Consider the following 15,764-nt stretch of genomic DNA (forward strand, 5'->3'; position numbering starts at 1 on the left):
AAGTTCGTTCTTCGATTTCGAGTTTCAATTTTTCCAAATCTTCATTTTTCGATTGAAATTGCTGTAATTTGGCCAAATCATTTTGAAGCGAATCCACGCTCAACTGTATATTTTGAACGCTGTCGTAAGAAGGTACGTCGACATAATTTTTTATCAGCGTCTTCAGTTCGGAATCGATTTTCAGAATGGGGTCGAGACATTGCGTTTGGAGCGTAGCGATTTCCGACTCTAAACTTTTGTTTAAGGTCTCCTGCAAAGCAATCAAATCGGTCCTCAACTTCTTAACTCGAATGTCCAACATGAGAATCTCTTCTGCGTGGTCTACACGCTTGGTGTTGCCGAAAATGTCGTTAGGCATTTTTGGTTAACGGTTATTTATAATAGGATAAACGATTCGTAATTCTACAAAGAGAGGAATAAGTTTGTCGTAATCTCCGAGAAGTTCCATATAAAAATAATCTCCTGCAGAAACATCGTACGTAATGTTAGAAAGCATCTTGTCGTGCTTGATTCGAAAAATATTCTTGCCGGTAGAAATTTTGATTTCGCCTGCGTTTTCCGGATTCACGGTGATTTGAAGTTTCCCGTCGATCGGAATTTCGTAGAAATGTAAATTGTTATTAAAAACATAAAACATCTTGCCCACATCGTCATTCAGTTTCGTCCAAATGCTGTTGAGATGAACAATCAGTAAACCATTGAGTTTAGATAACACGGAAGGTAAGAGGTTATTGAAATTTGGCGGTGCAGTCTCCATGTTGATCTGTTTGCGGAAGCCAAAAAGATTCATTGTCCTTGTTAGTTATTTAAGAATACGGTCAAAGTTTTTTTTTGTAATAACAGGCAAAGTTTTTTTTTGTTTGCTTGCGTCACAATACAGGCACGTGCGCGTGCGTGTGTGTGTGCGACACATTGTTCCCGAAAGAGATTTACAAAAGTCACGATATATAAACATTTGGTCCCACAGTTGGAAAATTACGATAAGTTGCATTCATCCTTCAAGGATGAGAGAGTGCATTCGTCACAATACACGCGCGCGCGTGTAAAAATTATACACCGTGAAAAGCTACGACGAGTTGGAAACACTGCTGGTAGGGTTAACATACACCATAAAAAGCTACGCCTCGCCCCGAGTTGGCAACACTGCTTGTGAGGTTAACATACACCGTGAAAGGCTTCAAAATATCATATAGTGGAATTTTTGTAGAGTGAGTTGGCAACACCGACGAGTCTTGAATTATTATTTGAGGCTCGAATCATCATTTGATGCTCGAAATCATTATTTGAGGCTCGAAATCATCATTTGATGCTCGTCGGTGTTGGCAATTTCTATTTGTAAGTTAGCTTAGCCAGTAAAAAATCATATAGTGGAATTTTCTTCGGATGAGTTGGTAAAACCCAAGCCTCAAAAAAAAAAACATCCAATAGAGTTGCCAAATATAAAAAAAGGACAATAGGTCCCCCTCATAAAAAGCTACAGTAAAAACCCACAGTGTCGCCAACACTAGGCCCCCAACAGTATTGCCAGACATAAAAAATACATGGACCCCTCAGACCCTTTGATGAAAATTTACAGTGAAAAAAACCCAGTAGGTTAACAACACTGTCAAAAAATCTACGGTAGTGTTGCCAGATGTAAACAGGGGGCAATAAACCCCCCCCCCTCATAAAAGGCTACAGTAAAAACCCACAGTGTTGCCAACTCTGCCCCTCAAAATATACATCATAAAAGGCTACGACGAGCCTCAAATGATGATTCGAGCCTCAGTAAAAAAACCCAGTAGGTTAACAACACTGTCAAAAAATCTACGGGCAGTGTTACCAGATGTAAACAGAGGGCAATAGACCCCCCCCTCATAAAAACTACAGTAAAAAACCCACAGTGTTGCCAACTCTGTGCCCTCAAAATATACATCATAAAAAGCTACGACGAGCCTCAAATAATAATTCGAGCCTTAGTGAAAAAAACCCAGTAGGTTAACAACACTGTCAAACTACGGTAGTGTTGCCAGATGTAAACAAAAAAGCAATAGACCCCCCTCATAAAAGGCTACAGTACCCCCCACAGTGTTGCCAACTCTGCCCTCAAAATATACATCATAAAAGGCTACGACGAGCCTCAAATGATGATTCGAGCCTCAAATGAGGGCTTAGAACTCTCTAAATGCTCCTACTCACAACTTTGTCCTTCCCATAGATGAGGTAAGATATGGATAGCAACAGACAAGCTTCATCACCTTTATTGGGGACAACACTATGGTTAATCATTTCCTATATGAGTGAAGGGACTGTGGACGCAGTACACACCACTTTCAACGGTGCTCGGAAATCAACTCGTCGTGCCTCAAATGAACTTGAATTCCTTTAGAGAATAGTGGTTAAACGTTTTACACTAACTACTTGGTGCGCATGTACATGAATATCTTACATGCATTCATTTCTGACGAGGTTACTTGTCACTTCTCAGGGAATGTAAACAGACACAATGTCGATATTTGGGGGTCAGAGAATCCACTTTCTGTGCTAGAGTACGAGAGGAACAGCCATGAGTAGATGTCACGCCTTAAATCGCCTCATTGGAGTTTAGTTGTTCGTCGGTACTTTAGTAACACGTTTTCCAACCTCTGTATTGGCCCAACATCATGGACTTCAAGGTCTACCGATATTATGCCTGTAGGCTTTTTTCTGTTGGGATGGAATAAAGACAATATGTAAAGTTCACTAGTTCAGATGTTGAAGAGTTGAAGGCGAGGCTAATAAATGTTAGCAATGGTATCTGAGGAGATGTCTAACACACGGACAGAAATTTAGTATAGTGTAGATATTCTTCGTGTAAAGAATGGCGCACATGTTGAAGTTTTTTTATACAATTACAATGAAGGCCATGTCTAAATAAATGTCTGTACTTAACATAACAAAACTTTTTAATTTTGTGCAATTTAAAACAACAGAATAAAAACAAACATATGTGTGTACCAAGGGTATTTTTGTGTAGCAAATGTTTGAAATCAGGGAAGAGTTTATGCTTATACTGTGCATCCAAATGTGGACATTTTAGTATCCTGAATGCCAACTTAAAGCATTCCATTACATGTGCATGCAATTTTTCCTGGTGTCACCTTGTTTTGATTCTTTCTGCAATTTACAGTTTCAGTGAAATGTGTTCTTAAAGTAATTTAACAACTGTGCTGCAAATACCGAAACTTTAAATAAACAAACAATGTGCTAAATTACGTACATGCTTTTATGGGTAAAGTGCACATGGGTCTCTACGCAAGATCTTAAACAGGGGCAATAGAATCCATTCCTTGTTGACTTGCAAGCAGGAGCTCTAGTCAGTTCACCTGAAAATAAAATATATGTTTTAGTCCTATTTAAATTATTTTAATTTTATGCGACATAATATTAAACACGCTACTATCCATCCCATTATTTAGAAAAGAAACAAAGATTGCTACAGATATCCAACGGAAATTTAGGAGGAAATACGGGAAGAAGCACCAACCAGAAAGCAATCTAGGATTGGCATCGGAAATTTGTTACAACCGGCTGCTTGTGTACGAAGGCAAGAAGTGGTAGGGCAGGCGTGAGTGAAGGTGACATTGAACGAGTGAAGAAGCGTTCACAAAGAGCCCGAGGAAATCTACACGCTGAGTTTTACGTGATCTGTATATGCCACCAATGACTGTGTGGAGTATTCTGTTTAAAAAAATGTTTTTGAGACCGTACCGACGGCAGTTAGTGCAAGAGGTTTATGTCGGAGACAAAGAAAGGCGGTACTAGTTTTGGTGTGAATTTCAGCAAAGATAAGATGAGAAGATGACTTCGTGAATTTATTAATTTTCAGTGATGAAGCAACATTGGATTGCCCTCCTACTTGGTGCTTTTTACTCCTATTTTGTCCTAAATCTCCGTTGACACCTGTATCACACATTGTTTTATCAAAATGTAGCATACAAAAAGCCTTTTAAGCTCCAGAAAGCACCATCTTGAATTTGCCACCACCTAGTGGCGAGAAATGGAACTTCAGGAAACATCTACAATACGAGAAGAAATTGAAGTACGAATTTACTCGTTCAACTAACGTACTGTGTCACTTTGTATTGATAATAGCTTTTTTCTTTTCAAATACATTTTTGAAAGTGTTATTGGCATTATGTACGTACACCCTGTATACATAGAATTTTTGTATAGTTTTAAATTGATTTTTTCTAACAAATATGAAACAAGAAATATTGATGAAATAACAGGAAATACCGTTTTGTAATATTTGTAGATTAATAAATAATTATAATTATACCTAGATGCTTCCGGAAACACTTTCTCTGTATTTCGTCACAAATTGGGTAATTCTCTGTGAATGAAATGCAAAATTAATTAGAAAATACTATGCACTGCAATAATTACTATTTGCAGTATTATTATGACACTTTTATACTATTTTTGACTTAAATAATATAGAAATCTTAAGGTAGAGAGATATTGTGTTTAACAGTTCATTTATTACTATGTGATCTTATGTTGAAGTAAGGATTCACAGTTATTATGAATATATAAATTGGACTAATTTTAAAATATTATAAGTTTTTTTACACTTACTATAATTCTCGTTTTGAGACAATTATTTTGCTTATCTATGAATGTTTTCCTAGGTCTCTATTAGTCAAAAGTGGGAAATGAACGATGTAAAATAATTGAATCTAACCACATTTTTTAGGGATTCATTTTAGGAACAGATGTATTTTAAAGACATAATAGACGACTATTATTAATTTTTTAAAAATCATCTAATTTAAATCGTAGGTCATCTCTAATAACATATTTTCACTGTCCCAATTATTTCAGATAACGAGGGTGTGAGAGCAATATTTGCAAAATTTTGTTAACCTAATAATTTTTACACAAAGTAGATGCACTGAACATGACTTCAAAAATCCCATAATTGAAAGACATATTGATTAATGTCTTCCTTCATTTAGTTTTCGATTATCATACATTAATTTTCACATTGCTTTCAGGATTTTTTCGTAGATATTTTATTAATGAAAAGTGAAAGTAAGTATTTACTTCAAAAAGTAGTAAGCGATTCTCTGAAAATATCAAATTTAAAAAGAAACTATCTAATATTGGATAAATATGTAATAAGAGAAAGAAGACAACAATGGATTTGCTTTAAATAGTTGTGACATGATCTAGTGGCATATGAATAGTTCGTCAGTTTTGGAACTTGTATAGTCGCTCCCTAAATAATCAGGCCTCTTCACTTCCTTAAATAAAAACACACATGCAAGAAATACGTAACTAACTAATAATTTCTACAGTTCACTTCGCTTGTCGTTCTTTTTTACAGTGTAATTCTCTTGGTAATTCATTTCACCGTAATATCTTAGTGGAAATTTACCATATCATATTTTTTCATTCTTTAATTATGTGCATATTTCACTTTATTTTCTCATATTACGTATCACTAAATACAGTAAGATATAAATTTATTATATCAGAGAGATTATTTCTAGTTATTTCAACAATATCCTCTATTATTTAGGTATTGTGTAATTTCTGATCCATGAAAAAAGTAACGTTCTTTTTTGTATTTTCTCCTAACATCAAGGATTAAAAAAAAAAAGTTTAGTCTTTAGAAGAAAACCAGTTGTGCTTGGTAAGATCACTCACCTATTAAAATAATGTTCTACCTGCCATTATTCCTAATGAAAAACATCGTAATGCAAGAGGTGCGCAAAAACGCTAACTAAATGATAGAAAAAGTTTCAAACGTAGTACAAAAGTATAAAGTACATAGTTAGAAACTGAAATTTGTTGAAGTTCCAGAGTAAACTTTAAATATGACTTTTGCATTTTCCATTGTAATGTAATTTGATAGACATGATTTTTCTTAATAGAAAGTTTCAAAACTAGAGCAAAACTTCCGTCTGTGAAAAATATGCTATTCACAACATCCGGTACAAACTTGACATGGCTATAAGTGAGGAGGGAAAAAATTCTTACCACCTATTTTTATTTTTGTTTCCGTTTTGAGCACAGTCCACTTTATTTTGACAATGAATGAAATGAAAGAGAACTCTACTGTCTAAACAAACTACTTTTAACAATTCGTAAGTTTTAAACAGCTGAGTTCATAAATATATTTTGAAATAGGTTGTAAGTTGACCATATTTGGGATTTTGTTCAAATTTTGAAAAATAATCTGGAAAGGGAAAACATACTCGTAAATGTTTGCTACATATACACATAACAAAGTAACTATATAAAAGTACATCATTGGATTTGGATATATTTACATGTGTTGTTTATAAATTTTCCTTCTTCGTAACTGTAATATCCAATCTTAACATATTCTTCAATGTGTTTAGTTTCTTCTCTTCATATAATTCACTCTAGATAAAACCCAAACTTTTGTATAACATTTTAAATCAAGAAATTTAATCATGGTTGCTTTTGAAAATAATAATTAGAACATATTCATATCAGAAATTGCAGCAAGTGCAAGTATACAATATGCTATATTATAAAACGTTTGCATTATCGTATTTACCTGTACCATATCCAACATGTACATCTGTGCAATTACAATACTCAAGTTTTCTGTAGTGCATCCACTCATCAATGCACGCAGAGTAGCTGTAGTGTTTGTATAGTCTCATGCCTTCGTTCTCCCAAGGGAATTTACATCTTCTGGACTCCACTGGGATTTTGTAGACGTCCTCATCCGCCTCTTCTACCATCACAAGAGCTTCGATCCTCATGCTCCTTTTTCTACTTTCGAAAAGTGAATACTCTGGCCCGATGGAATTCCATAATGGTACGTCGTATTGCGAAATCATAAAAAGCTGAAAAATAATATTTTCGCTTGTGAGTTAATATTCCACAAAACTAACATTATTGTTTAATTGATTCAATTGATTTATTTTACTTCCCGTTTCTGCCAGGTTTGGCTAATTGCAAAGATGAGGATGAAAGGTGATGAGATGAAGTAGATGAAGGCACAAGCGCAAACACACGTGGGCAGCACACAATGTAGTCTCATAGAGGATTACAATGGCCATGGGTCCAGAGCCTCGTTAGTCTGCAAAATGCAATTCAGGGTGTACTACGTGGAAGAGAGGTTGTAGAGAAGATCACGCCAAACGAACATTATGTATTGCATTTTAAAATATTGAGTTTTGTGTTTACATTTAAATAATTTTCTAGTGGCATTTACTGAAGCGCTATTTCATGTGAAAGTGGACAAACAAGGTTAATTTATCTATGTATATTCAAATTATCACTTATTATATGTGATATTAAATAAAAAACAATGCAGAACTTTGAATTATTATTGCAAATGTTAGTTTAATGCGTTTAATAAATAATATATTGTTTCAAACCAACTAATTTACATGGTAGTGGTGTTTCCACTTTGTCATTCCACGTCAGATCGACAAGGGCCTCCACGTCATGGTTTTTTTGATTTGAATGAAATTTGGCATGAATCTTCAATCGTGTCTGGAAGGCTTGTATTCCAAATATTAGGTTCCTTCGAGAAATAGTTCTACAGTTATAGTCTGTGGAAGAAGGTGGTGCGCGGCTGAAAATGTGAGAAATGAGCCTTAGAGCTAAATTCTGGACTCAATAACTTTGGAACTATCGAACACAGCTTAATGATACGTACACACCAAACAAACCTCTCTCCAAGGAACACGTGTATTGCATCAAAATACCCTCAGCTTGTTTATGTTAGCAAATAAAATACCCCAAAATATGCCCTAAAAAGCCTTACGTGTCAAGAAATTCATATTTTGTGTGCCTGCTGTTACAACTGTAATCAAACCAGGAAGGTGGCATTAATTTTTCTAGTAACCCTGATGTGAGCTCAGTACGCAGACATTATGTCGTCTCCATATTATATGTGGTTGAATATGCAAGAAATTGAAAAATCACAGGAAAATGGTGGATTTTTGAAATGGTGTAGGTCAAAAGGGACAAGAGATATCCAAGCCAAGTTGCATACACTACACACGTAATTGAATTGGATCTTCCTGTCATGTGTGCCAAATTTCAACTTGTTTTTGCAAGGCCCTAGTGCACAGTAAAGGTAGACCCTTAAACGCCCAGCACATTTTCAGTGTGAAGTTTAAAATTGAGCAAGGTTTTAAATGAAGATTTATATCTCCGTAACTACAAACGCTATAGTTACAAATTATAGCTTGTTTCTTTCAGTACAGTCTGAGCTACATGCTATTGTTGAATAGATCCAATCTGAACTAACTAAATAGAAGAAGAAGAAGACGAAAGTTAATATTTCTTTTCTTTACAAAATTTCAATTTTGTCGGGCTCCCACGTAGGCAACGTCAGAACGTGAGGGTTAAAAACAATTCCTCCGTATTGCCTAATATGTATTTCATTCTCGTAGCAAGAATTGTGCACTTACTGATGACACTTTCGTAAAAAAAATATTTTCAAATATAAAGCCATGACTTTTTACGGGAAATTCAAAATTCCAAAAATTGTTATCTCGGATACTATGAATCCTAGAGTTAAAACTTATATCTCGTTTTCTTTCGTACACACTAGACAATACGCCCATGGTCGAATAAACTTAATTTTAATTTATCAAGTAGAAGAAGAAGACAAAAATTAAATACAACTATATTTTTACGAAATTTAAATTTCATCAGGCACCCACGTAGGCAACGCCTGAACGTTATGGTTTAAAAGGGAACCTACATATTGCCGGATATGTGTTTCATTTTCGTGGCAAGAATTGCGGACTTGCTTCTGATACTCTCTAGAAAAAATATAATTTTTAATGTAAAAGCAGTATTTTTTTCGGGGCAAATTGCACCCACTCCACCCAAATATATTCAGAATCAAATTGAACTTAACTAAATACTAATAGGATGCTTAAGGCTCTTTGTGTAGCACTCAACACATGTATCTCTTAACATTGCCTGAATCGCAGTATGCTCCAAAAGTGGAAAAAAATAAATGTGACGTATTTCACGTCTCAGCATTTATTGTTTAAAAACATGTATTGGAACAGATGACCACTTTCCTGTAACAACCACAAAATTGGGCTCTAACCTCGAATTTCACATTTCTGTTCGTACAGTTGCAATGAAAACAGAAAAGGAAACATAAAAGAATTACAAAATTAGACAATTTAATAACCAGAATCATAACCCTTGGCACTAATAACTGCTTGGCGTCTCCTATGCACACTAATACAACAATTAAAATAAATGATGATGTTATACCTAAAACTCAAGTAGTTAAAAGTCTTGGAGTAATATTTGACACTCGTCTATCATGGAATGAGCATATTAGCCGCCAAATCAATAAATCATTTGGAACACTTAGATTCTTGTTTAAATTTAACAAACTATTATCTTCAGAAATCAAGCAGCGATTAGTTGAAACACTTATATATCCATTTCTCGACTATTGTGACGTAGTGTACTCTGGTAGAATAAATAAAACTTTACAAGCAAAGATTCAAAAATGCCAAAATGCGTGCATGCGGTTCATATTTTGCATCCCGAGACGTGAACATATTTTACCTTCCATAAATAATAAGAATATCCTCAATATGTACCGTAGGCGGCTACTGCATACATATTGCCTTATACATAAAATTATTACATCTGGCAAGCCGTCGTATCTGGCAGACATGTTGATCCCTCGCACCAGTATTCACAGCCACCATACAAGAAATAATTTCAAATTTAACCTTCCACTCTGCAACACACAGGCATATCAGTCGTCGTTTTCATATTTTGCTGCAAAAATATGGAGTGCCCTACCTAAGACCATGTCGAGCATATCTATAATAGAATCTTTCCGAAATGAAGTAAAGAATTTTGTTTCGGCAGAGCAGAGATTGTGTTCAAATACTATGATGTAACTTGTATGTTTATGTTATGTATTTTGTCTACATGTTTTTATTTTTACTTAATTTTCATTCATTGTATTTTATTTTTATGTAGTTGTCTTTTCACAATTTTTGTATCATTTTATTCATACATTTATTACAATTATTTTATCAATAGATTTTGTAACTAAATCATACAGTTTATTGCACACTGTATTAATACTGTAATAACGTATGTATAAGAAATGTAAATTTAAATGTAATCGATGACACGGGTTAGGTGGCAGAACAGCCTCAGGCTGAACCTCGCCCACGTAATTAAAGAATTTGAATTTGAATTTGAATTTGAAGGACTTGCAGATGTCTAGGCTGATTCCCTCCCTCTCTAAAGGCGACGGCCCTCTTAAGATCTTCTTTCAACTTGCATTCATGTCTGTGGACACTTTTCTTCAAAACATGTCCATAAATGCTCAATCGGATTCAGATCTGAACTTTGAACTAGTGTTTTCAACTGCTTTGGTTCATTCAAATTCAACCAGTCCCTGTTGAGTTGAGTAGTATGTTTGCTGTCGTCATCCAGCTGGAAACTGAACACACGTGGCAAACTCATTTGCTGGGCACTTTGATTGACGTTATTCTTCAGGATATTATTACAGACAAATTTGTCCATGATTCCACCAATGACTTGCATTTTCACAACTCCATTGGTCAACGTGCAGTTCCAGATCATAATGGATCCTCCACCATGTTTTACCGTGGGAGTTGTATTGGCAACATTATCCTGCGTATTTGCCTTCTTCCACACACTGATCATACCAACTCATCCGTGCAGGTTTATTTTGGTTTAATCGGACAAGATCAGTTTGTCTCAAAACTTCTGAATCTTATGTAAACGTTACCTAACTAACAAACTCTCTAGCTTTCTTAAACCCGAAGGTTCATGGCTGCAGTAACACAGGCCTTCCATCTGTCCCTATATTGAGCAAGACCTGTACACTATTTTCCATCCCTACCGATCCTTCCATCTGTCCCTCCATCTTCGTCTTGGCCTTCCTACAGGTCTCTTATCATCAGGTTTCCCAACAAGAATCCTGTAAACTCCTCTTTCCTCTCCCATTCGTGCCACATGGCATGCAAAAATAAGTCTCCTTGATTTCATTATTCTAATAATATCGGGACATGAATACAACTGTAATTCTAAATTATGTAACCTTCTCCACTGACCTGCCTCCTCATCCGTTTTAGGTCCGAATATTTTCCTAAGGATCCTATTTTCAAATACTCTCAATTTATGTTCCTCTTTCAATGTAAGAGACCAAGTTGCACACCCATATAATAATACAGGCAAAAATTACTGTTTTGTTTATTTTAACTTTTAGTTTCTTAGATATTAAACGAGAAGACAAACGTTTATGAAGAGAGAAGTAACATGCATTTCTTGTATTAAGCCTACTTTTTATTTCCTCTTTAATATCATTTTCATTTGTTAATGTTACTCCTAATTATTTGAATTTGAATTTGGAAACTGGTTCAAACAAGTTGTTATCAATAATTAGATTTTGATTATTACCTAACACTTGGTTTCGGCCTGTAAGCATATATTTAGTTTTCTCTTTGTTAACTTCCAAACATATCTATTCTTAATTGTATTTATATCATCCCCTAATAAGTCTACATCATATGCATATGCTAACAATTGAGTCATACCATTTAATTTTTGTCCATCTTTAGTTTCTTTTACCTTCCTAACAGCACATTCTAAGGGAAAATTAAAGAGCAACGGAGATAATGCATTTCCTTGTTTTAACCCATCATGAATTGTAAATTTGTCAGACACATTAATACCCACACGAATTTTACTTTCTGTTTCACTGGTGCATAATTTCATCATACTAACAAGCTTCTTAGGTATTTCAAACTCTACTAATATATTATAGAATTTATCTCTTTTGACCAATTCATATGCTTTTTTGAAATCAATGAATAGCTGATGGACATTTGATTATATTCCCACTTTTTTGAAGTGTCTGTCTGATGTGAAAAATTTGATCTGTAGTTGATCTGTTACTTTTAAATCCACATTGATAATCACCTATAATTTCATTAGAGTATGGGGTTAGTCTTGTTAAAAGAATGTTAGATAATATTTTATATGTTGTTGAGAGTAGAGAAATTCCACGGTAATTATTGCAGTTCATTTTATCACATTTTTTAAACACAGGAACAATTATGGATTATTTCCACTGTTGAGGGATTTTTTCTTTATTCCATATTAAACAAATTAATTTTTGAATTTTACATATTAACGAATTTCCGCCATATTTAATTAACTCAGCTGGTATTAAATCAATTCCAGGTGCTTTGTTATTCTTAAGCTTTTTAATAGCATATTTTACTTCAGTCAAGTTAGGTTCTGGAACTAAAGGTTCTGCTGTGTGTATTTCATTTACTTCTGATTTATCTCCTACATGAACATTTAAAAGGTCATTAAAGTAGTTCTTCCACCTATTTAGAATATTGCTTGGGTCAACTAGAAAATCATCATCTTTATCTTTTATCAAGCTTACTTTAGGATGCTACCCCTTTCTAAATTAATTTACACCTTTATATAAATCTCTGATATTTTTGTTTTTGTTGTTTGTTTCAATTTCGTCAATTTTGCTTCTGTTTCATTTATATTTTCATCATCATTTAAATCCTGCAAAACATCAAATCTATTTGACAGTTTAATTTGGTAATCTTTCTTAATCTTTCATCAGCAAATTTTCCTGTATTAAATTTTAGCACTTTTAGATTTTGTTGCTTATGATTTATCACTGCGAGTCTTTCTCTTAATTTAGCAATTACTAAATAATGGTCACTGGCATAGTCAAGACTTATATGTGTACGAACGTCAATTATACTAGTATGCCTTCTCTTATCAATGAGAATATGATCTATCTGATTATGAGTTTTACCATCTGGAGAAGACCAGGTATACTTATGGACAACTTTATGTTTAAAAGTTTTACTTTTCACAATTAAATTCTTTGAGGTTGCAAAAGTAATCAATCTTATACCATTATCATTACTTAATTCATGAAGACTTTCTTTACCAATCGTGTGTTTAAATTTCTCTTCTTTGCCAATCTGCGCATTACAGTCACATAACATAATTTTCATATCATACTGAGAAAATTTATCAAAGACCTGTTCTAACTCTGCATAAAAATCATCTTCAGTATCATCATCTTTATCTTCCGTTGGTGCATGTATGTTTATTAAAATAATTTTACACCACCTACACTGTAAAACTGCATATGATATCCTATCATTAATAAATTCTACTGTTTTAAGAGCCGATATAATTCTATTATTTATGAAAAAGCCTGTTCCAAAATTATGATTTTCAGTACCACCATAGAAAAAAGTATAATTTGTAGTTTTACAATTCCCTTCTCCTGGCCACCTAACTTCCTGGACAGCAACTACATCTAATTTATACTTAACTATCTCATTAAGTGTACACTGAAATGCCCCAGTCCGGTAAAGGCTCAGAATATTTTAGGTGCCTAATTTAATATCCTTATTCCTAATGTAGATCTTATCCTTAGTCCAGGGACCTCCCAAAGTAGTCCCCGCCCGGAGATCCGAATGGGGGACTATTTTACCTCCGGAATATTTTACCTTGGGAACATCCATGGACATATTGCTGTTTCTTGACATGTCTTTTTACAGTGCAGAGTTGTCAGCTCTACGCCTAACCCCCAATATGAATGGAGGAACGCACCTGTCGTTGGTCAGCGGATCCCTCGGATCTAGCTGGGAGGATCACATTGTAGTCCACCAACCATACCCCACTTCTGCCGATTGTGGGACGCTCATAGAGCAATGACAGGACAGCTCTGTAAATCCCATCAGAGCAAAATGTTGACCATTTCACTCTGTTGGTTGAGTAACTGCAGTGAACAAGTCACTGGGCGATGAGGTTGTCACATACCTACGCTCTTTAGCAAATCCGACTCGATACGTTTGCCCTGTACGAACAACATTGTGAGTAACTGTATATAGAAAACTATATTCGAACACTCATTAATATATATAAATAAATCTAGGCTTAGAATACTTACGATTTAAAACAAATATATATATCACTTAAACACATGCAGTAATATCCCAGGTCAGGATGATCGGAAGACTTTCTACTTTTTTCTTTTGTTGAAGGTACGTACGAACATTCTCGTATAATTGTTTTGATAGACCCACAAGGTAATGGCATGGAATACAAAGTCAAAAGGCAATTTTCTATCAATTACTTTGATTCTATTCTAAAATGAAAAACTGAATGAAGGGGGTCGGTGCATGGAAAACGTAAACTAATATACCATGTCCATGGATAGAGTCAAAAACGTACGGTCAAATTTTGTTGAACATCCGAAACCTTCCGATCACCTACCTGAAGATACAAGGTAAGGGAGGAAACCTCTTTTCTGCAATTCTGTCATGAACACCATGTCATATACCCTGTCCCAGCTAACTGTAGAGCAGGATCGCGCATATCGGCAGAGGAGGAGGAGGAAAATCTAGTGGTGAAAGCGCAGTGTTGCCATTCGTACGAACCTTAGTCCGTACGCTAAATGCACGGCTTGTCGAAATTTGCTCTTGCAGTTTTATCCCTAATATTTCCCTAAGAAATTCTTAAACCAATCGTACGGACCTGGAGATAAAAATACGGTCCGTTTGCCATGTGCGTTCGGTATTATCCTTTTCAAAAGTTTGCAACGCTGACAGGAAATCGGGTAACTCCCGTCGCCTATTACACAATCCCGTCTCTCTCACTGTTTATTGGTGGAGACGTCTCCCGTCACTACTTGCGGAGAGACTTGTTCTTGTTCGCCTGGTCTACAGTAAGCTGGTACGGAGTTCAGTTATCTGAGAAGCCTCGGCTGCGAGAAGCAGGGGACGTGGCTTCTTAGAGGAAGTGCATAATTGACCAGCTAGAGCAGACAGGGTTGACAAGTTAATATCATCGATGCAAATCTTCTCGGAAATAAAATGCAAAAGGAGGATGTGGTGGAGTTTTAAAAAGTAAGCTATAATAAGCAAACACCACATACTCCCGTGACAGGAAAAAAATGTTTGTAATGAAAATATGTAGTAATATTTTTAGAAAGTAAAGCATCTATATGTGGAGTAGTGTTTGCTTTGTGAAAATAAAATACAATTGTTTCAGTAAGCCCATTTATTTCACAGAGTTTTCCGAAAGACTGAGGAAGGTACTAAAGTCATGTCTCAGAAATTTCCCACAAGTCACAATTACAAAAAAATATACATCTTCTGTAGTCGAATATTGAGATGGGGGAAGAATATTTTGAAATTAAATAACTTTCATCAAGAAAAATGATATTACATGAATTGTTAGAGTTACATATTTTAAGGTGCTAAGACAATATTTAAAAAAATGAATGTAAATTTGTCTAAATGTCACACACGTCACAATGGGATTGGCCACATTCGTAATTTGAGTACACAGAACAAACTGATTTGCAGGAATTAACGCAACACGTTCGCTTAAGTTCTTTGGTAAATATAAACAAAACATTTAATGGCATTTACAGAAGTAGTGTGGAAACAGGCAATCAACGTCACCATTTGTGAAGTGGAATTTTGGAGATTCTCACATGTAATTCTTAATTTTTGCTATTTGTTTTTAGAAGAAACACACTATTTTGTTCTGATGAGCTGCTCGGGAATTTTCCAGAATATCTGTGCCAGGAAAACAAATTTGTTATGATGCAACCCTTAATACAAATCCATTCAATTAATTCTTTCCCCTTATTAATGGGCCACTTTCTGTGTAGTATGTAGTACAGAGAACCGACATGTATTCATGCACATTTTGTTATCTTACCCATA

Source organism: Lepisma saccharinum, chromosome 5 (assembly GCF_977018435.1).
Source record: "Lepisma saccharinum chromosome 5, izLepSacc3.1, whole genome shotgun sequence".
Taxonomy (NCBI): Eukaryota; Metazoa; Arthropoda; class Insecta; order Zygentoma; family Lepismatidae; genus Lepisma; species Lepisma saccharinum.